At 44.6% G+C, this 21,463-nt stretch overlaps 1 protein-coding gene across 2 annotated transcripts in view; it reads left to right on the top strand.

Moving 5' to 3' along the window:
- SCAPER (S-phase cyclin A associated protein in the ER) overlaps positions 1–21,463 on the top strand; it is a 3,246,499-nt gene that overhangs the window by 931,838 nt on the left and 2,293,198 nt on the right. The window lies entirely within an intron of this gene.

The following is a 21,463-nucleotide window of genomic DNA, read 5'->3' as shown; positions in this document are numbered from 1 at the left end:
TCACATCTGCTGCAAAGCTGAGACCCGTGGGTGCGACGAGACACGTGGGACCGGCCATCTTGAACGAACCTGCACTTCGCTTCCAGCACGACTCCCGAGGTAAACTCGACCAAGTGCTTTGGGGACTGAGAAGCCCCAACCCCGAGCAGCTCCTGCACCGAAGATCAGCCCTCCAGCATCCACGAGATCTGCGTGGGGCCCTTCTGCTTGTTTTCTGCTCGACGCGTTGTCTGGTCACTTGCCGGCTGGCTAGTGGCCTCCTAGACGACGAACCTTTGAATCTTCACTGCTGGTCTGGTTGCTCCAGACTGGCCCTTGCTCCCTTCCAAAAGAGGGGCACCCCGGACTCTCCTAGTCCGCACCAGACGTCTTTTCCACTCACCGCGTGGGTTGCCTTTGCCAAGGCCTGTTGACTCCGATTCCGGATCCGACACCGCCGACAGCGAGAGCCTGCGTGGGACAGCTCGTGCCTCCATCCTGGTCGTCGAAGACACCTCCTGGTCCACGTGGCTGCAGAGTCAAGCGTCCACTCTTCACCTGATCGCGACAACAGCACCTGGTTCCTTCCTGGTTCCACACCGGTCGCTGGCTAGTGACTTTGAACACTGTCCCCTCTGCTTTCAGGTCCTCTTCTTCACCCATCTGCCCTTGGATCGCACCGGACATCGTCCTCCTGGTCGCCTGCAGCATCTTTTCTTTCAGGCTCCATTGACTGCAACGCGAGAACCCGACACACTTTGGCACCTATGCACCCGCAGCCCGTGGGTGAGGTAACGAGAGCATTTCAGTGCTCGAGGGTAGTCTAATTGTCCTAGTGTCCAGTTCCACAGTCGTTTTAGTCCTACCTAGTCAGGATTGTCCGTACTTACCTTTAACTTGATCTGTACTGTCCATAGACGTTGTTACGCATCTCGCGTGTGAGTTCACACTCTGCACACGCGTTCCGTGGGCCTCCTATTGCTTACCTAGTGTTAGTGTAGCGTGGTCCCAACGATCCTACAGCCTCTGGACAGCTCCATTCCTTTTATCGGCTTTCACATTCCACTTACTTAGTATATGGTTTGTCGTGCCCCTAGGGCACCATTGTAATTTTGTATAACTTATCGTATTTTTCGTAAGAGATTGTCATGTGCTTAGCCCTCTGGCCTCATAAAGAGTTCAGAGGTGTTGTTATTAATAAATAGACTGTTTATTTTCATAACAACCTGTGTGGTGTCCTTTCATCTGGTATTCAAGGGGTTATATTGTGGTAAAACAGCTGGCTTCACATGCCAAAAGAGTTTAGCCTAAGACTGCTTTGTCCATGCTACCATTAGGATAGCTGGTCTATAAGGTTGACTTACAACCAATCACCATAAGGGTTGTTTGGACTGATACTAGGTGATCACTAGAACTAGTGAGCATCGTATATCAGGCCAACTTCTCACACAATTGTCTTGGCTTTGTTTATGCTCCCTAAAACCTGATGCCCAAATAAAAATTGCAAATTCACCTGTCTAATGAACATCCTTTTTCGAAATGCATACTCTGAAAGAGAAGCTTTGGGTGAAAAACAAAGCAGAAACACCTAAAGCTGTTGGTCTAGAAGAGTAGAAGAGAATTTGCAGGCAACAGTATAAACCCAAGTACAGGTGATATTACTGTCAAAGTGTTCAAACACGTAGTTTGCCATACCAACCTCAGCACCAGCAGAAGAAAACGCAAAGAAAATATCAGAGGGGGTATCAATAAATAAGATACCCCTCCAGCAAAATCTTCTCATTACAAGAGAAGAAATTCCTCTAGCAATAAACAATAAAGATCTGACACCCTGCCTGCCCACACACTCAGTTTCCCACTCCTGTATGGGGAGTGGTGACACTTTTCCTGAAAGGGTGGAAAAACATAACCCCGGACAGATGGGTGTTTTACATCGTACAAAACGGATATAAAATTCGATTCAAACTGATCTGTCCACCTGTCCGACCAAGATATTTTTCAGCCAGTCATCTATCCAATCTAAAAATACAGAACTTATTTGCTGCTACGAAATCGAGCAATAGAAAACGTTCCTTCAAGCCATATCAACCAAAGAATATATTCAAGATAATTTATGGTCCAAAATAAAAGCCACCCTAAACAATTTTGATTGATTCTTGACCTCTGGCTTCTCAACTAATGTATCAAAAGTAGAAATTCCGGATGCTGGCGCTTCATCAAATCTATCCACACATAAGAAAAAGTGACTGGTTATGTGCAGGACTTATATTTTCACATTTCAGTTTTCCGCCCTCACAGATAATATCTAAGGTTCCTAGTAGGGAACGAACACTATCAGTATGCTTTATTTCAGTGTACAGTCGACTCCTCAAACCTTCTCAAAATGCATGTCAGTAGCAGCGCATGTGAGAAAACAAAAGATTTTTGTGTACCCTTTTGTTGACGATTGGCAAATACAGGCAGATTCTCTGTAGAAGGTGATAAAAGATTTGAACACTACAACGAACCTACTGTCCAGACTAGGCTTGCAAATAAACTGAAGCAAATCAAAATATATCAAAAACAGTACAGTGCCTGACTTTTCTAGGCTTGAAAATAGATACTTTAAGGGGAGAGTGTATCCTTTGTATGCGAGATTATTAACAATACAAAGAAATGTGCAGACCAAATTCAACAAGTCAAGCCAACTGTGTCACGGTCGTCGAACTCCTCAGGGTCACAGTGATGCTCAAATAGGGTCCACCTCCTGACGTCCCCACACTCTGACTATAACTTATACAGAGCATAAAGGCCATCAAGCGAGGGATAGTGTGAGGGAGGTGACAGCAGAGGAAAGGGAAACCTGTAACGACATAAACCAGAAATTCAATATGATTTACTCTTTTCACTACTCTCATATTATTCTCGCTAAAACCGGAAACGTACCCCAAACTGAGATCATCCCGGAGGTGAACCCCGCCTCTGTCCTATGTAGATACTTCTCTAGCCATAGGAAGATGTACACCCACCTAGAACCGAAAACAGAGGTTATTCTCCTGCTACTCTCTTCTAGCGTGAACACTATAGCGTTACTGTTGGTCATACATACCCTCTATCACACACCCTTTATCCCAAAACAAAATAAGGCAGCTCCGCTTCCACAAATAAGGAATTCTTTAGTAAAATCGCAAGTTCCTAATCATCCTCCAAAGTCTGGACATGAAAAGTTCCAAAAATTAATATAAGGAAAATAAACACTCAGGAGTCTCGGTAATAACCTGCTTGCATTACAAAAAAGTTTTGGTATTCCCAAGCACCAAAGACAGAAAGAAGCAAAGTCTCAATGTTCATCATAGGTTCTCCAAAAGGATGGGTAATTCTTACCAGGGCGGAACTATGTGGATGTTCCCCAAACACGGAACCGGAACTACAGGCAAGTCCAGCTGGCTGCCCCTGGCACGGAGTGAAGAGATAACCGCAGCCACGGGAAAGGAGAGATGAGCAAAATGGCCGCAAAAGGGAAAATCCACCTTTTCCTGGTCTCCCACAGCAGCCGCTGTAACTACGGCAGGGATCCTTCGCTCAGACGAGCGCAAACACCGATCCAAGGCTCCACAGGAGCCGTTACAGCGACATACAGCAATCACCACCGGCGTTTCTTCCCGCCACTCCACGGAGGTCACGGAGCGGGCGGAAAGGAAAATCCAATTCACGGAACTTCAGAGCAGCTGCTCTGAAGGGAACATCCAGGTACAAAGTCAGTATCACGTACGATGCTCCTGGCGTTGTACGTGATTATATAGGACCGGCCCCTCCATTGGCCTTCTGGGAAATGTAGTAGAACGCTCTTCTCCGTGCGGTAGGCGCCTGCGCATTTGTTCAGTCCCTGACAAACTGTTTGTCAACTCTTGTCTCTAGTAGGATCTATGGCATCCTGCATATTCATAATCCGGAATGCAAGACTGTTCATGAGACCTCTCCAATACTGTCTAGAAGGCCAAAGGTCACAGAAAATAGGAAACTGGGAAGCCCCATATACTTAGTCTCCTTCCCTTCCCTCTGCTGCGTCCTGCCTTTGTTCTGGATAGTTTTGCTAGTCTGAAGCGCCAGGATACCCTTAGGGTGACAGTATGCGCTATACAAAAGCCCAAATCAATCAATTAATCAATCAACTTATCAGACAGGGTGAGGCAGTCCCTGACCTGGTCCAAATCTCAGAATCTGCTATTGGGAGTTCCTTTTCTCAAACAACCTCATTCACAAACTATTGTCATGGACACCTCCCTCTAAGGGTGGTGCGCACATATGAACCACCTAACGATTCAGGGCCTATGGTCACAAAAGGAAAGTTCTTAAAACATAAACATATTAGAGCTGAAATCTAGCTCTCAAAGCTTTCCTGCCATCTCTCACCTGCAAAGATAGCCCACAAAGCGAATGTCCGCTGGTTACAGATAGCCAGGTGGGAGTTGCTTAAGATGATGAACAGCATTGAGCTTGGCCTTCATTCAATCAAGAAGGAACTGAGAGCAATCCGCCTCATGGTGATGAAGCATCGATAAGTGCTAGACTTACTAACCGCGATGGAGGGAGGGCTGTATGCCAAGATCTGTGCATCCTGCTGCACGTTTATCCCAGGGAACGACCTGGACAATAAATATTGGCTCTTGCCATCCAAGCACTGCACCATTTACAAAGAGACATGTGGGATGTGCCCCTGAGCAGGAGTGGTTCTCCAATCAATTCTCCTGGCTCTCCCGGTGGATCTCCGGTCTGTCTATGTCATTGTTGCTGGTTTTCATTGCGTTTTTGGTTTTGTATGGATCATTACAATCTGGGATTTCCTGCTGTGAAAATGCAGTCCTCAAACTGGGTAGAATGCAAGTAACTAGGAAAGTAGTAATTGTCAAGAGAGAGCTTAAAGAACAACCGGCCTCCAATAAAGTAACTGTCAAGAAGTATGGGTTAGCTAGTGTAGTTGAAAATTCAACTAGAGGGGAGAGTGTTAATAATGAGAAAGTAGATGTCAATATGAAAATCGATACATTTATGTAAAACACTAAATCTACTCTTTATTAACAAATTCGCCCATTGTGAACTCCACATCAACCCAGACTCAGAAATACGCAGCCAGGCAGGCTCTGAGACCTAGGTCTGAGCTCACTGATTGATAGTTCATAAATGGGGCAGCACTTACCGGCAGATAAACGCACAAACAGGAAATCCCATATCAATACCACAGATAGGCGCAGCAACACCACAATGGTCCAGGGAGATTGGCCCTGATAAAGAACACATGGCCGGAGGGGTGCGCACGCTCCCAAAACGCCATAAATTCAGATACAACATAAGTTAGGAACATATAGGCAATCCGGACACAGCACACACAAAACGCACAGCAATATTGTGCTTTCCATGCCAGACATCTGGAAACCTTACCCACTGGATGTGTTGTGTCCACACACGGTCATTGCCAACCTGAATTCCCCTTCCAATAAACTAATTTAAGACTCTAAATGCAGTGGTTCACATTCCTTACCAAACAAGGATTGCCTGAATGGTTTATGGCATTCAATGAAGTGTATATAAACCCATCTCAGATCGAATGTTAGTTGAAACAGTCCTCAAACTCTATGCCTGCAACTGTTCTCTTGGATGCAATGTTTAATTAACCAAATTGCTCCTGTTTTGCCAAACACCTCTTGTCTCTTGTTTTTTCAAGGTATTTCATGTTCAAGCAACAATATTACATCACCAAACAAGGTCAAGACCGCTATTCCTTCATGCTCAAGCGCTGTGGCACTCAACACTAGCAAGAGGGTTGTCTTTCATATTACAGGAGTTCAAAACTTTGAAGCAGACTTTTTCAGTCGCTATCCCGCAGAAAATCACGAATGGGTTCTCTGCGATGAAATAATTTCATCACATGTTGCCACAGACCCCAATCTGTGATGTAAACCCAGAAATAGGTGGGAGGGTACCTCTAGACAACTATTGGTGCTATAATGCCATGCCTTTTTTACCCACTCATCTTTTGGAGGAAGAGGATTCGGAAGAGGAAGGCCCCTTTGGACCTGCATATAGTCCATCAGATTTGCATGTCAAGTGTTAGCCAGGGGACGACGAGGAGCAGGAGCAGGACTGCTATGGTCAAGTTTACTATACACAGCCTGAGCCAGGCCGCCAGTACTATCAACAGGAGACAGTGACAGGGCCTTCTGCTTTAATTTGGGATCTTCAGTCAATGTTTGAAGACTACCGCCGCCGTTTCCCACCTGCAGTTCCCGTTGCTGTCTCTCCGTCTCTAGTGGGGTCACTGGTGAAAAAATCCACTCCTACCAGACTGTCACTCCCGAACACCCGCTGTCTGTTTCTCTCTAGGAAACAGTTTCTTCGGATGAAGAACGTGAGGAGGGAGGACTTTGCTTCACTGGTGCAGAATGGGATAATTACTCAATCTCTATGCCTACTTAACCAACACCTCCTCTAGTAGACTCTCCACCAGAGGATATAGGAGGTTTTCATAATCTCCTAGAGCGTGCAGCAAAAGGATTTGCTTTACCACTCCCTTCAAAGAAATCTGATTGTTTCCTTTACGATTTTAAGGAACCATACCGTAAATCTGTTAGAGCCAGACCGATTATCGATTACATTTGGAAGACGGTATGCGGATTAAGAACACCCCAGCATCTATTCCAGTGGTGCTTCCCCGCCTTGACAAAAATTACAAAGCAACAGACAATGCACCAGCGTGCCCTAGGGGACATTCAAAACCAGATTCAGTGGTTATGCAGGCAGCTCAACTCCCCTCAAAAAATCAGGCAGCACCCCTTTCGGCTCCTCCTGATAAAGATAGCGGACATCTAGATTTAATTGGAAAGAGGTTTACATCAATGTCAGCATTGACAGTGAGAGCAGCAAATTCTCTGGCGATCTTAAGGCGCTATGATTGCTAAATTTGGCCTGACATTGCTCCCTACTTGGATCAACTCCCGGAGGACGCTAAAGAAGAGGTGAAAAAGATATTACACAAGGGGGAAAGAGCATCCAACGAAATAATAGATTCCGCCATGTATGTTGCCATCACAGGTTTCAGGCAGTTGGCAGGTGCGGAGGTTCTCAGAAGACAGGGCTGGCTTAAAGCCACCTCATTCCGGCTCTGAGGTTTAAAATTAAATCTTGGATCTCCCATATGAGTAGAGGATCTCTTTGGGAGTCAAGTGGAAGAAGCCCTCAAAACGATCAAAGAGGAAACGGATACGGCCAAATCTTTGGGGACACCCTAATTTCGGAAACCTCCTTTATGTGGTTCTCGAGGGAAAGGGCAACAATCCTGTAGGGGAGGCTATCCGCAATACTGATATCCTGCGTACTCATGTCCCCAGCCTCATCGTTCCCACCTCCAGCAAAAACTGCCTCCGCAGACATCCTATGTAAGAGCAAACAGAGAAAAGTCATCACGACCAGGCAAGGATAGGGGCCGTAGACAATGATATCACACAGACTCCGGCCCCAACCCCCTCACCACAAACTTTGTTCTTTCCCATCAACAACTTTCAACCGCGCCAGCAACATTTCCAACCACCTCTTCCAATGGCAAACCATTACAACGGATAGGTGGATTTTACTATCTGATACGATTTGGACACACACTGGATATTATCCAAAAAACACCTACAACCTTCCCCCCACCCCCACAGCATTTTCACCAAAAACATCTCACAACTCTTCAACAAGAGGTCAAGATAATGCTCTCCAAAGGGGCACTAGAAAAGGTCATAGTCTCTTAGAGGGGCAAAGGTTTCTACTTTTGTTTCTTCTTAATCAGAAAGAAGTTAAGGCAGTGGCGACCAATACTCAACCTCAGAAGCCTCAATCTTTACCTGAAATATCAGTCCTTCCAGATGATTTCTCTGCAGGAGGCTCTGAGTCTTTTAAACCTATCTGATTACATGAGCTCATTGGACCTCCAAGATGCGTATTTCCACATACCCATTCATCCAAAGCACAGGAAATATTTTAGGTTTTTTGGTTCCCGGACGCCATTTTCTGTTCAAAGTGCCCCCGTTTGGCCTAAAATCAGCCCCGAGGATTTTCACGAAGTGCCTTTCGCCAGTCGCAGCATTCCTAAGGCAAAGCCATCATCAAGTCTTCCCGTATTTGGACGACTGGCTGATCAAGACACCTTCCGAGTCAGCAGGGCGAGCATCAACACATGCCTGCACAGATCTTTTCTGTCGACTGGGTCTCACTCTCAATCTGGAAAAATCCAAGCAGAACCCATCAACAAAGATGGTCTTTCTAAGAGCAAAGCTAGACACGGGTTGCTTAAAAGAATGTCCTGCGAAAGAGTGGCAGCGGCGAGTTCTCATGCTGGCAGCATCCATAAGACGAAGAAAGTCTCTTTCAGTCCAATTATACAAGTCACTCTTGGGAATGATTTCTTCATGCATACCTCTGATCCCATTTTGTCACCTCAAAATGCGACCTATCCAAGAGGAGCTGGAAAAACAGAGCGCATAATCCAAAGGATTGTTTGACGACATTGTCAAGGTAACCCCACGAATGCTGAAGGCCTCGGAGGGTTTCTCAAGCACATGCTGACAACCTTCCTAATCCCCACAGATGCATCCCTGGAGGGCTGGGGAGCTTACCTCCAAGAACAGCAAGTGATCAGCAATCAAAGTCAATCACACATAAATATGCTGGAATTAAAAGCAGTCCATTTAGCCCTTCAAGCCTTTCTTCCCAGAATACAAGGTTCGTCTGTGCTTGTCCGAACAGACAATACTACAACAATGCATTACATAAACAAACAGAGCAGCACACGATCTCCCCTACTTTCCAAAACGTCACAGAGGTTATGGAAATGGGCTATAACTCACAAAATCTGCCTCCGAGCGTTGCATGTTCCAGGAATACAAAACACGATTGCAGATACAATCAGCAGGCTCACAACATCATGCCACGAGTGGGAACTACACCACCAGACCCTGCACAACATCTTCAGATGCTGGGGCACCCCGGAGTTACATCCATTCGCAACTCTGCGGAACCGCAAATGCCGGTACCTTGCAAGCTTCCAAGCGGTACCCCCAATGGTCTGGCATTTTTGCCTATGCTTTTCCTCCCACTTGTCTTCACCCAAGAGTCATCAGGAAAATGAAGAACAAGTCCTGCAAGCTGATTCTCATTACTTCAGCATGGCCACGTCAACACTGGTACACAGAAGCGTTTCTCCTCTCTCAGGTTCCGCACATCCAACTACCACTATTCTCAGACCTCCTCACGATGAACCAGGGAGAGATTCTACATCCGGATCCCCGACACCTTCACCTACCGGCATGGCTCCTGAGTTCAATGAGTTCTAGCATCTGAACATTTCCGGCGACTGTAGAGCTATCTTGGCCAGAGCGGATAGAGCCAACAAAACTTACTGCTTCAAGTGTAAGTGTTTATGTATCTGGTGCTGCCAAGCAGAAATACATCAGTTTTCTTTCTCTCCAGAACAACTCTTGCCATACTTCCTACAATTGGCACAATTCGGTTTGGCACATAGTTCCATAAAGGTGCATCTAGCAGCCATATCTTGCTACAGAAGGACATTTCCTCTCCACCGTTGTGGTCTTCCAGGATAATCAAGGAATTCCTCAAAGGTTTGTTTAATGCCAATCCTCCTCTAAGGCTTCCACCTCCACCATGGCAGTTAAATATGGTTCTTTCACAACTAATAAAGCCTTCTTTTGAACCGATTCACAGGACAGTGATCAAGTTCTTATCGTGGAAGCTAGCTATGCGTCTTGCACTGACATCCGTCAGAAGAGTTAGTGAAATGCAAGTATTTGTTATAGAAGAACCATTTTTACAATTCAAGTCAGACGGTCTTCTACTCTGCACTAATCCAAAGGTCATACCAAAGGTTCCTTCGGACTTCCATTTGAATGAGCCGGTGGTACTAAAGACTTTCTACCCAAATCCATCGACTGCTGCGGAGAGGACCCTTCATTTGCTAGACTTCAGGCGTTGCCTTAAGTTCTATCTGCAAAAAACAAAACCTTTCCTCAAGTCTTCCCAATTATTTGTCGCATACATCGCTCCAAGGAAAGGTTGACTGCTTTCTAAGCAGAGTATATCTAGATGGATATCCAGTGCCCTACTATTTTGCCATCGCAAAGTTAGCAGACCACTATCCTCAAGAGTCCAGGCCCACTCGACGAGGGGTGTGTCTACGTCTACAGCATTGTTTGCGGAAGTGTCTCTTACTGAAATTTGCCGTGCATTAACATGGAAGAATAGACCCATATTTACATGACACTACTGTTTGGATTCAACGTTCGTAAATTATGCAGCGGTGGGACAAGCAGTGCTTCACAGTCTGTTTCATTAAGGTTAACCATCCCTGTATACCCTCCTACCTTTTGTGTCATAGAGTATTTGCACTGTTTAATGGTTAGAGGAATTGTTTCCTAATTGTTATTTCCAATGATTGTGATTAACATATGGCTTGATGTTTACTTAAAGATTTGCTGTTGCATGATCTTGTTAAGTTGTTCAAGGCCATTATAGATGCGCTTCGTAAGATTCAAGCATGTGAATCTATCAAAGCTCCAATACTGTAGTTAAAAATAAGTAACTTACCTGTAAGTTCACATGCGACCCAACCTCCTCCCTGCGGACCCACCCTCCTCCCCGCAGAGACAGCTCACCTTCTTCTATTTCTCTATATGAATGATAGCCCTGTTCGAAAATCTGAGGTTGTGAGCTTCTCTCAGGGGTGTTCGATGCTGATTGGCTAAGGCAAAACTTTGGTCTCTTTTTAATATTGACTATAATAGTTTAATAAACTTTGAGGCCTAGGCCTGTTCTAGTCTATTCCTATCAGTGTACTTTTATCATAACTACTATTTAAAGTACTGAGGACTCCCATCATGACAACGGGGACTGATTCAAGCATGTGAAAGCTTCCAATACTAGAGAACTACAGTTACAGGTAAGTCACTTATTTCATCTTTTTTCTGGGGTTTTTGTCACCCGAGCTGTGCTCTGAAGAGTTTACTCCCATTATGAGTGAAGGGGCGTTTTGCCTCTTAATTCTGACAATGTAGTGTTCGGCTCTGGTGGCACCAGATTAATAGTACAGGGTCACATAAACCTACCTGTCCCGTTCTTTCTGTGTAACTGCTAGTATTAAAAGCAGTGGTGGCCTGTGCATTGCTCTGACTGACATGGAATTAAATAGCTCACCCCGAATAATTCATACTAGGTTGGCCTGGGATTCCTTGCCTCATACCCCGAGAAACCTGGGCAAAGGAAAGATTAAGCACTTCCAAAGAATTGGAGCATGGCTTTAACATTTAAAAAAATCTGCACTTTGGTTGGCCCTGGCCGCTCCTGGGTCGGAAACGTGAGATAAATACTAAACCCTACAAGACCCAGTAACTCATATTTGTACATCTAGCTGTACATCCACATGTTTGCTTGGAGTGGAAAGGCTCCAGGGTTTCGACCCTCAGCCAGAGTATTTCTGAGTCTGGTATCATAAAAGAATCCCTGCTGATGTGTCCTTTGGAGAAACGGGGAGCTTATCCGCACCTGGAGCTAGACCATACCTGCCGCTAGACCATACCTGCCAGGGGGAATCAACCTGGCCTCTCAGGAAAACTTTCACTAGGCCATGCTCACTGAAGAATCTGCATGAAAGATGCCCCAGCATACCAAGGCGTCATAGGAGCCATGCGATCTTGAAATGAAAGCTGGCCAGGAGTTACCAAGAACCAAGGTCTGGGTCACCTGTGTTGAAGTTTTGAGTGTCTCCTGTCTTCATCATCACTTTACCACACCAACCTGTATGCTTAGTGTGCCCCTATTACCCTGTTTTCTGCATTCAGGAGGAGCAGCGCTTCTGCCTTTCTAGCTTGTATGGTCACTTCCAAGTCTTTACTGTAGAATCTGCTTCCAACAGGGGGTTTATTAAGCCATTGGGTTTAGTTGATGCACCTCCCTTGGATAATATCGACACCAAGTAGTCGGTTTCTTGATCTAGGCCTCAAAACTTTAGGTACGCCTGTGCATGCCACAGTAGGGGAATACACTGCATCTGTTCCCATTAAAAAAGAACAACTAATTGGGTCCTTAACTTGTTATTACACTGAACTATGCCTGGATTATCCCACCACTGTCCTCGCACACTGTAATTTCATAGACCTACAGCTTCACCTTTGACTTCACTGGTGTGTGGTCCTGCTTGTTATGGAGGTGAACCTTTAGGTGTAAGGATGTTCTAGTCCATTTGTATTCACTTAGCTGTCCAGCTGGACAAGTACTAGGACTTAATCCAGAAGCATGAGCGGTGTTTGTCTAGAATACACCTATATTCCTTGTGACCCAAAGTCCTCTTATAAAGTCAGATATCCGATGATTTTTTAATTTGCTCAGTTCGAGGAGAATGCTGCCCCACTTGGCTTACTGGAGAGTAAGCCTTGACTGCTCGCTCTTGTCACTTAGAGAGAGTCAAGTTACCAAATGTACCAACTTGGTTATCCTATTAGAGTGTTATAGCTATGTGGCTCTGGGAACAACAGTTCCCCAGTAACCAATTGCTGCTGAAGGACCAAAATACAGACCCTAGTCACCTTACACTATTTTATTCTCTTCTTTCTTGAACTTAATATATTGCTTTTATATTTGGTGTCTGTATCTTGTGGCAATGTTTCCTAAGCCCTCTCAAAGGTAAGGTTTGACCTGGCGGCCTCGGATGCCGCGCGATACTCAACTTGAAGCGGCTTCCTGAAACTGTATCTCGGATTAAAATGTAGGGTGGTGAAGGGGAAGTAATCGGATAGAAATATACTGAAAATGTAAATGCTAGGTGACAGTCACTTCTGCCTCACAGCACTATGACCTGATTTCGCCTGTCGAAGCAGGCATGTGTTCTTAACACTTTAATGCTCGGCGTGAGAAGAGGAGATGGGACTGAATGACACGTTATAAATAAATTATCCAAATGTAAAGTCTGCAGGGGCTTGGAATCGCTCCTACAAGGCAGTAAATCTGAATAATTTACTTGTAATGGCAGGGGAGACGACAGGTGTGGCCCGTATTCAGCTGACCCGAGGCCCTTTTCGAATGATATTTAATGTGACATTCTTCCCAGATAGACTCTGAAATGAACCTTTTCCGACGAGGATAGATCCAGAATATATGTTAAAAAAAACCGCTTCCGCAGTGCAACACCATCGTTAACTGAGTTTAAAGGTTTTCTTTGTTCAAGCTTGGAAATCGACTATGAGGACCTTAGGAATGTTGTTCGAAGGGCTCCGCCTGCCTTCTTTCATTAGTCTAGAATGAGAGTTTAACCGAAAATCTTCCTTGCATATATATAAGTAGCATGATAAATAGTATCCCAAGTGTGGGATAGCACAACGGGTTGAGCGCTGGCTAGCTGTGTATATGTAGATCAAGTATTTCGCTTTCTGAAGATCGCTTGTGTGCTATTTAATTAGTTAAACATAGCATGAATTATGGTCGCGCCAAGAGACATTTAGATTACTGTCCACTCTCACGTGCTCGCTCTTTTCGCTGTAATACTAGAGTAACTGGTGTCCTGTCTTATTTTTTCAACAAAAGATAAAAACTGATAATAAGTCCATGCTGACATCATGGTGTCTTGATATCCGCTTTAGGTCATTGAAGCATGCTTCCTTTTAAATCACGCTTTTGAAACGATGGCAAAAATCAGAAAGTTCTTTTAAAATCTTTGCTGCATTTGGGACATTTGTATGTTTATGAAAAAATCAAATAAAGATAGTGAACAATTCTGAACTAAGTACATTTTAGGACAGGAAAATCCTTTAAAATCTATTTTATACTGGAGTTCCGTAACCACAAAAAAAAATCATATGGGTGCGCATTTGTTACTTTTGTAGACAATATTTTAGTTTTGCACACCCATAATTATAATATGTCTTGAGCAAGTGTCTCTTCTGACAGACAGTGGCTAAGCTTTTGTAAGCACATAGGTCAGTGCTCTAAAGATACCATTGGTACTTCACTGGCTCACACATATACATTGTGCAGGCGCTCACTGATCCAACACAACAGTGGTCCATATTTTGAGCTTTGCCTTTTTTGTGCCCGTCTTTGCCTGTAGATGTCAGCGCGTACTTTGTCGTGTCACATGCGGAAAAGTACCGTGACACTACATGATATTACATCTGATTACTATCATTACATTGATTTGCGATATAGGGCCATATGTATCATAGTTCCGTTTTGCGAATTTTAAATAGCGATTTTTAAGGAATCGCTATTTAGAATTCGCAAAACGGTATGTATGTAAAAAATCGCTTCTTTTTAGCGATTCCTTAACATTCCTAATTTGCGATTAGCAAATTATTAATCGCAAATTACCCATTCATTTCTATGGGCCAGGAGGCCCATAGGAATGAAGGGGAAATTTGCGATTAGCAATTTGCTAATTGCAAATTAGGAATATTTTCAAGGGTGCAGGGGTGTCTCAAGAACACCCTGCTGCACCCCTGAAAATGACATGTGGGGGCATATGGCGCACATACATGCCCTAAGGGCATGTATGAGCGTCATATGGCACCTTTGGTTTTTTTGAAAATTGCTTTTTTAAAAGAATTTGCAACTTACCACCAACTAGAAGTTGGTGGTAATTTGCGAATCCTTATGGGCATTTAAAAAAAAAATCTTTGATACATTGCATTTAAGAAATCGCAAAATTTGCGATTCCTTAAGTGCAATCGCAAAATAAGGAATAGCTAATTTTGCGATTCCTTATTTTGCAGCACAAATGTTACATACATACCATTTAGCAAATTAGCATTCGCAAAGGCCGAAATTCTGCGAATTTCGGCCTTTGCGAATGCTAATTAGCTTGATACATATGGCCCCATAATGTTCTAGCACATATAGGAAGTACCTGAATATTTCTTGTAAAAAGTCATAGCTTTGCATTGGTGCAAGTGCTTGCTTTTCAAACGGCTTCTTGCTACCAGATCATCATTCATCCTTTTAGATTTCCGAGTCCCCCAGACATCTGCGGGGTTAGCTTTTAGTGCATATTTGTGAACTTTGATTCTTGTATTTAGAATTTTGCATTGTCTCTTGATTACTGTGTAGATGAGTCCGTCATCGCTTGTACACTCGTCTAGTAATGCATAGAGGCAGAAAAACTGAATGCAAAGTACTGAATCGAATTCCATCGAATGCATACATCTTTGCAGTAGGAGGACATACTGACCTTTGGTCCTCAAACATGTAGCCATACAGGTCTTTGCCCAGCCTTGGCTTCGAAATTCAGGAACCCTGTCTTTTTTTTCATCAGGAGAACTATGAACTGCATTTTCATTATGAGGAATCAACAGCTAATGATCTTGAGTTTCCATCTTTGGTCGCTCATTTCCATTACTAATCCTTTGCGTTTAGAATGTGTTCAGTGGTTGCTTAACAGTTGTCACCGACTGATTATTCTACCGGCCCTATATTTGAGATTCAGACATGGTTGAGCCTTTTAGAACTTTGTGCAATCAAGAATCCGGCTGGTTTTTACCCAATGGGGCCGCCACTCCTTCAGAAGACAACGAGAAGCATCATGCACATCAAGGAAAATGTTTTATGCTAAGAGACCAAGGGTGACCTTCTACCTCTCCTAAGGTTGGTTTAACGTCTCGGGGAAAGCATGGGAGCAGTTTACTGCCTTTATGAATATGCAAGCCAAGAGAGCAAAGTAGGCCAGTACTAATATATTCTTACCGCACTTTGGAGTTCTGCCCTCGTACCTTTCCTCTTTTATATATATTAGTTTCCAGTAGCCCATTTACTTAGAGAAAACCGAATGTACTGTCAAATGTGCATAGACAACACCCTGTTTCTGGTTGGCCTTATTAGCAACTCCATAGAAATCACCATAATGTCTATTTCCTGGTAATTGAAAAGTAGATGAGACTGAATGGCCTTTGCTGTAACAGTGAGAAAACAGATCTTGGTGATAAATAAAAGCTATTTTATGCCAGTGGACATGTGCTACCCCACCCGCAAGGTCAGCTACCCGCCCTAGAGGTAGCATGGAATCGGATGGAGACGACTAGCTGCAGATTCCTTATCTTACAATATTCCCCAGGCATCAGTATGGATCTGGAAAATCATGAGCGGTACCTCTGCGCGCCAGTAGGTGGCGCCAATCTGGTCCATGCAGGCGTCTGAGCCAAATGTGTTGTGCACGGTGACTCCATAGATGCCACCCCAGTGTGCTGACATCAGTTCTTTTCTTTCCGCGGCATTAGCGCAAGTCTAGCAAGGCTACCGCAGTCCTATTTTGAAAGCTTTTTAAAATGTTTATGTTGACCTTTTTGGAGCATTTCGATCCCAGTTTACCTTGTAGATATCCCCTAAAAAACCTGGGGTTTTGAGCCCAGTGGAACCTGCTACAGGAAAATGTCTGTGACAGACCCTCCCTCGGTTTGCTTATGATGCCTGGAGTCCCGCCCTGACTGCCGTGCGACAGTGCTTAATTTGAGCTGGTGGTCGGCATCAGCACTTAATTGGTTTCCAGTGCTCGGCACTGCACTTCATTGTCTGTATCACATGTAAGACAGCATGATGCACTTCTCATCTATTTTAGAGATGAGCAGAACAGCTATATAAAACTTTATAAATAAAAATAAATAAATAAACGGTTGTTTATGAATACAATTTACATTAAAATGTACTAATACCTACTTCCCCAGCCATTCTTTAAGTTTTGGGGACCTCTAATAATCTGAACTATCGCACTTGCAGGTGAAAGAGTTGTTTTGGCACTGTCATAGACATCGATGACGGACAATGGGTGGTGCAAGCTGGAGTGGCCTCCTGGCCAGGGCCCTGGCACTTATTATTTTGAAAATTAAGTACTGCTGTGCGATAAACCCCAAAGTGGCCCGGGAGCAGGCATTGAAGTTCTTAGTTGTTCTGCACTGAATAACTGCACCGCTCCTGGTCCCTGTCACATGGAAGGCTCTAGGCCCCTGTCACATGGAAGGTTCTGGGCCCACTCTCTTACCCATTGGTCGTCTTTGAGGTCAAAGTCTTTGTCTGGTAAATCTCACAAGAAGAAGATGACCAAGAAGTCAAAGCATTCCTTGACTTCCAAGTCATCGGTCGAGGCACTGGAACTACGCCACAAGTATAGGCCATTCTTACATTGTGGAGCGTGCGTCTGCTCGTCGCCTCTAAGAATTTCACAGAGCCAGCAACCCCTACCCAATTGAAAGAATTCAATGAGGCTGCACCAGCTCTGATCTGGAATCCACAGCCTTCACCGGAGTCTAGTGCAGTGGCGCCGTTCCCGGCACTGCTGATGCCACTTTGTGCCACAGACTCAATTGTAATTCCCGACTCCGATACAGATATGGGCAGGCATCATCTGACGTCGACTCCGGCAGTGACTAGACCAAGACCCTTCAGGTTGAAGACTCTGCCTCCAATCTTTGATAGGCCCTGTGAGGAATATGCTTGGGGCAGATCAGAGGATCCATGTGGCTATCCTGACCCCCTGGAGGAGCCATTTACTGAAGATAACAGGTATGAGGTCTGGCTGATGTCAGTAGTCTGAATACCTCACGACACACACTGGCCTGGTCTACATGAAGAGAACCTGCGGGCAGAGACTTTCCTAGAACATGTCACTGAATGAAGTCAGCTCAGTCGAAATTAGGAACTCAAAATAGTCGCTAGAAGTCCCACAGCGCAACAACGCGCTCAACTTGTGGGTAGCGTGGTGTTCACTGGACCTCTCCGCGGTGCTTGAAGACCCACCTGGCAACTTCCCAAAAGAAGTTACTTCCACCATAGCTAAACTAGGAGGAGAGCCTCCTAGTTTGGCTGCGGAGGAAGGGGCTTCTGCTGCTGCTCTGCATTAAGATCTGCTACTCATTGGCCAAGAAGCAACCCCCTGAGGACTTGCTGGCTAACTGCACCAGAGGTAAAGATACAACCACTGCATTACCTCACAGAGTCCCCTTCCTTGACGTCTTGTCAGGCTGCTACATGGGAATCCTTGCACACGTTAATCAAACAGTACTGTCATGCATTCAGTTGTTCAGGACTTTTTGATCTGAACCAGTTTGAAGACCCACCTACAGGTAGGTATTGCTTTGGTATGTATTCTGTGGTAAAGAGTATGTAGCTAGAAGTCTCTATCAGATGAACAAGTAACTTACCTTTGGTTATTCCTTATCTGGTAGAGACTGTCTAACCGCTGATTCCTTACAGAGTCTTCCTACCTAAGAATGGAATGTAGGCCCTTAGTTTCCGTGCACTGATCAATCAACCTTCTGACGTGGCTCCAAGCTTCTCACACGGAAAGCGTCATGTAAAGAAACTGATGTCAACGCGCTGGGCTGGCATCTACATAGGCACAGCGCACGTCACATAGGGTGTGGACTACGTCTCCAAAGCAGAGCTGATCAGCGCCACCTACCTACACCCAGAGGTACTGCTCAAGATTTTCCAGATCCAGTCTGACACCTGGGGAATATTGAATGGTAAGGAATATGTGGCTAGATAGTCTCTACCAGATAAGTTGCTACCGAAGGTAAGTAACTTATTCATCTAAGTGTTCGCTTTCATTCCCAGCTATCATTTGACTTACAGCAATGTACCAAAGTAACATTTTCCACATACCATTCATGCTCATCAGAAATCTGTTTCCTGTTTAGAATTGAGCAATACAAAATACTAATGCAGGCAATCGTGATGTTCAGATTACAATGCTGCATAGTAGCTTGTCTAATCCTTCTAAATAAATCTATTCCAGAATCACCTTCCAAACCTCTGTCATTTTGTATGTAAAGAAGAAAAAGTGAACAGATCTCTTGTGTGAAGTCAACCAAGTTGGCTATACCTTCCTCAGTCGTCACAATGAATTCACCCCGCTTACTTGCGTATGATATACATAATTTTACCTGTTTGCTATTGTTTCTTTTGACCTGAATTCAGTTCTGTTTCGATATTTTCTTTTGATTATTGATTTTTTGTGTATTGCTTGTGTTATAATTGCTGCAGTCTTCTTAATTATAAAAGTTGTATGTCCTGTTTGCTGTACATAGACGCTGCCCTTGACTTTTTTTCTAATTACAGATTGTAAATATAAACTTACAGAGCATTTCTTGGTTTGATAAGATATTATTTGTCCCAATTACAATGCACAGCGCATGTTAGGCTAGTTCATATGCCTTTTCCGTGGCTACCTGTTGCCTAGAAAATCTGAATTTAAAGTATTTTGCTTGTTATACTCATTGTACCTCTTCCTGTTTTATTCGGAGAAAGAGTGTACATCATACTACAGCCAAAATCCTTACCATTTCAATTCTTCCACAGCTAAAGTTCTATAAGATATACATATCCAGGCCTGGCGTTCGGTTATTCTCCTCCTTTGCATATAAAATATGTGACACCCATCCCTTCACTTCAGTTGTATCACAAGTTATTTGATCGTTTACTTTTTGGAAACTGCTACGACATATCCTCGACATATCTCAAGATGGGTTCAGGGCAGGCCATAGCACCGAATCGGCTCTGATTAAATCTACGGACGAAATCAGGAAAGTGATGGATGCAGGGGGCCGAGCGGCCCTGGTCCCGCTGGACCTGTCCGCGGCCTTTGACACGGTCCACCACACAATTTTGGTGGACCGTTTAGAGGACTGTGGGGTACAGGGGAAGGCCCTCAGTATTCTGAGGGCATTTCTTACCAACAGGGTCCAGGTGGTGGCATTGGGGGAATTTGAGTCGGAACCATTTGTTCCACCATGCGGGGTTCCTCAGGGCTCCTCCTTAAGCCCCAATTTTTTTAATATCTATGTCTCCTCTCTGGCCCCGGTGATTCGTTCCTTTAGGTTTGAATTGACATCTTATGCAGATGACACACAGATTGTGGTGTCACTGCTTCCGGGAGGAGAGGATGCTGTGGCTGGTAAATTCCAGAAATGTATGGCAGCAGTAGGTACCTGGATGGCGAGGAATTGTTTAAAGCTGAACTCGGCCAAAACCGAAGTGCTACTCTTCGGGTCCAAAGTCAACTTTTGGAGCCCGAAGTGGTGGCCTGAAGAGATGGTGACCCCCCCTAACCCGGTTACCAAGGTTACGAACCTAGGGGTCCTGATTGACAACAAGCTTTCTTTAAGACCACAAGTAAATGCCCTAACCTCATCCATCCACTGGTCACTGAAAATCATCCGGAAGATCCTCCCTTTCCTACCAGAGGAGAGTAAAAGAATGATGGTGACGGCCCTCATGCTATCACGACTTGACTACTGCAATAGCCTATTCCTAGAAGCCCAACAAGGGGTACTCAACAAGCTTCAGATTTTACAGAATGCAGCAGCCTGTCTCCTTACAGGCCTACCAAAGTTCACCTCCATTTCTTAAGAACTGGTGAAGTTAAACTGGTTACCAGTGCGGAAGCGGATATTTTTTAAAACCCTGTGTATGATATTTAAGGCAGTCCACGGACTGGGCCCTCCGTTCCTCAGGCAGCATTTCCAGTGGTATAGACCGGGTAGGCTCCTTAGGTCAGCTGGGCTTGGACTGATCAAGACCCCACACGTGTGCTGGAGGGGCAGAAGCTTTGTTCGAGGGGCCGTTGTGGCCTGGAACGCTCTACCGGTGACCCTGAGACAGATCACGGACTTGATGATCTTCCGTAAAAATCTGAAAACGTGGCTGTTCATGAACTAAACAGTGGGCTTAGGCTAGGGGAGCTATCATTTCAGCGCCAGGACACCGTTTGGTAATAGCGAGCTTTACAAATGTTATAAATAAATAAATACATAAAACCTACATTCTTCTAAAGTAACTGTTTTGCAGCAGCATACAATTTCTCTTTAATGGCATGAGCCAAGACCCTCCGGTGTGTAAGTGTGGCTAAAGTGATCTAGCCATGCACTCCTTTATTTATACTTTGTTAGCATGAGTCTTTCATTTTCAGAAAGATGGAGTGCTTTGGCTAAGCTGTATGTCCAAAGTATAACATTTTACCACCTTGCCTCTTGGAGAAAAAAATCTGTAGATAGAAATCACCGCTGAGCAGCCTCATAAAATAAGTTGTTCTCCAATATTAATCTTATTTATTGTATGCTATCTCACGTAAATTGCTGGAATGAACTTTCTCCCCAGACACCGGACCAGATCTAGAAAAGGTTTTGCAGTACCTGGTCACCGACACCATCCCTCCTCCTCCTCACACAGAAAGTATAACTGGGCCAAGGAGCACTCCGCATTGTCTTCTGAACCAAAGAAGCATTATCTCAGGTAACTGATTGTGTCCATCCCTGTGCTACAGGCCTCGTCAGTCGTGCCTACATGGGTGCCACATCTGGTGCTGGTTTTGGAACTGATTTCAGCTCTGGACCCCACTCTACCTGCCCCCGGGATCCTTTATCAGCTAGAGTTTGACAGGTGTTGTGTTACACAATCAAAAAGGAGCAACCAGTTGTAGAGA

This window comes from Lissotriton helveticus, chromosome 3_2, assembly GCF_964261635.1.
Source record: "Lissotriton helveticus chromosome 3_2, aLisHel1.1, whole genome shotgun sequence".
Classification (NCBI taxonomy): domain Eukaryota; kingdom Metazoa; phylum Chordata; class Amphibia; order Caudata; family Salamandridae; genus Lissotriton; species Lissotriton helveticus.
This window is presented reverse-complemented; position numbering and strand designations above follow the sequence as displayed.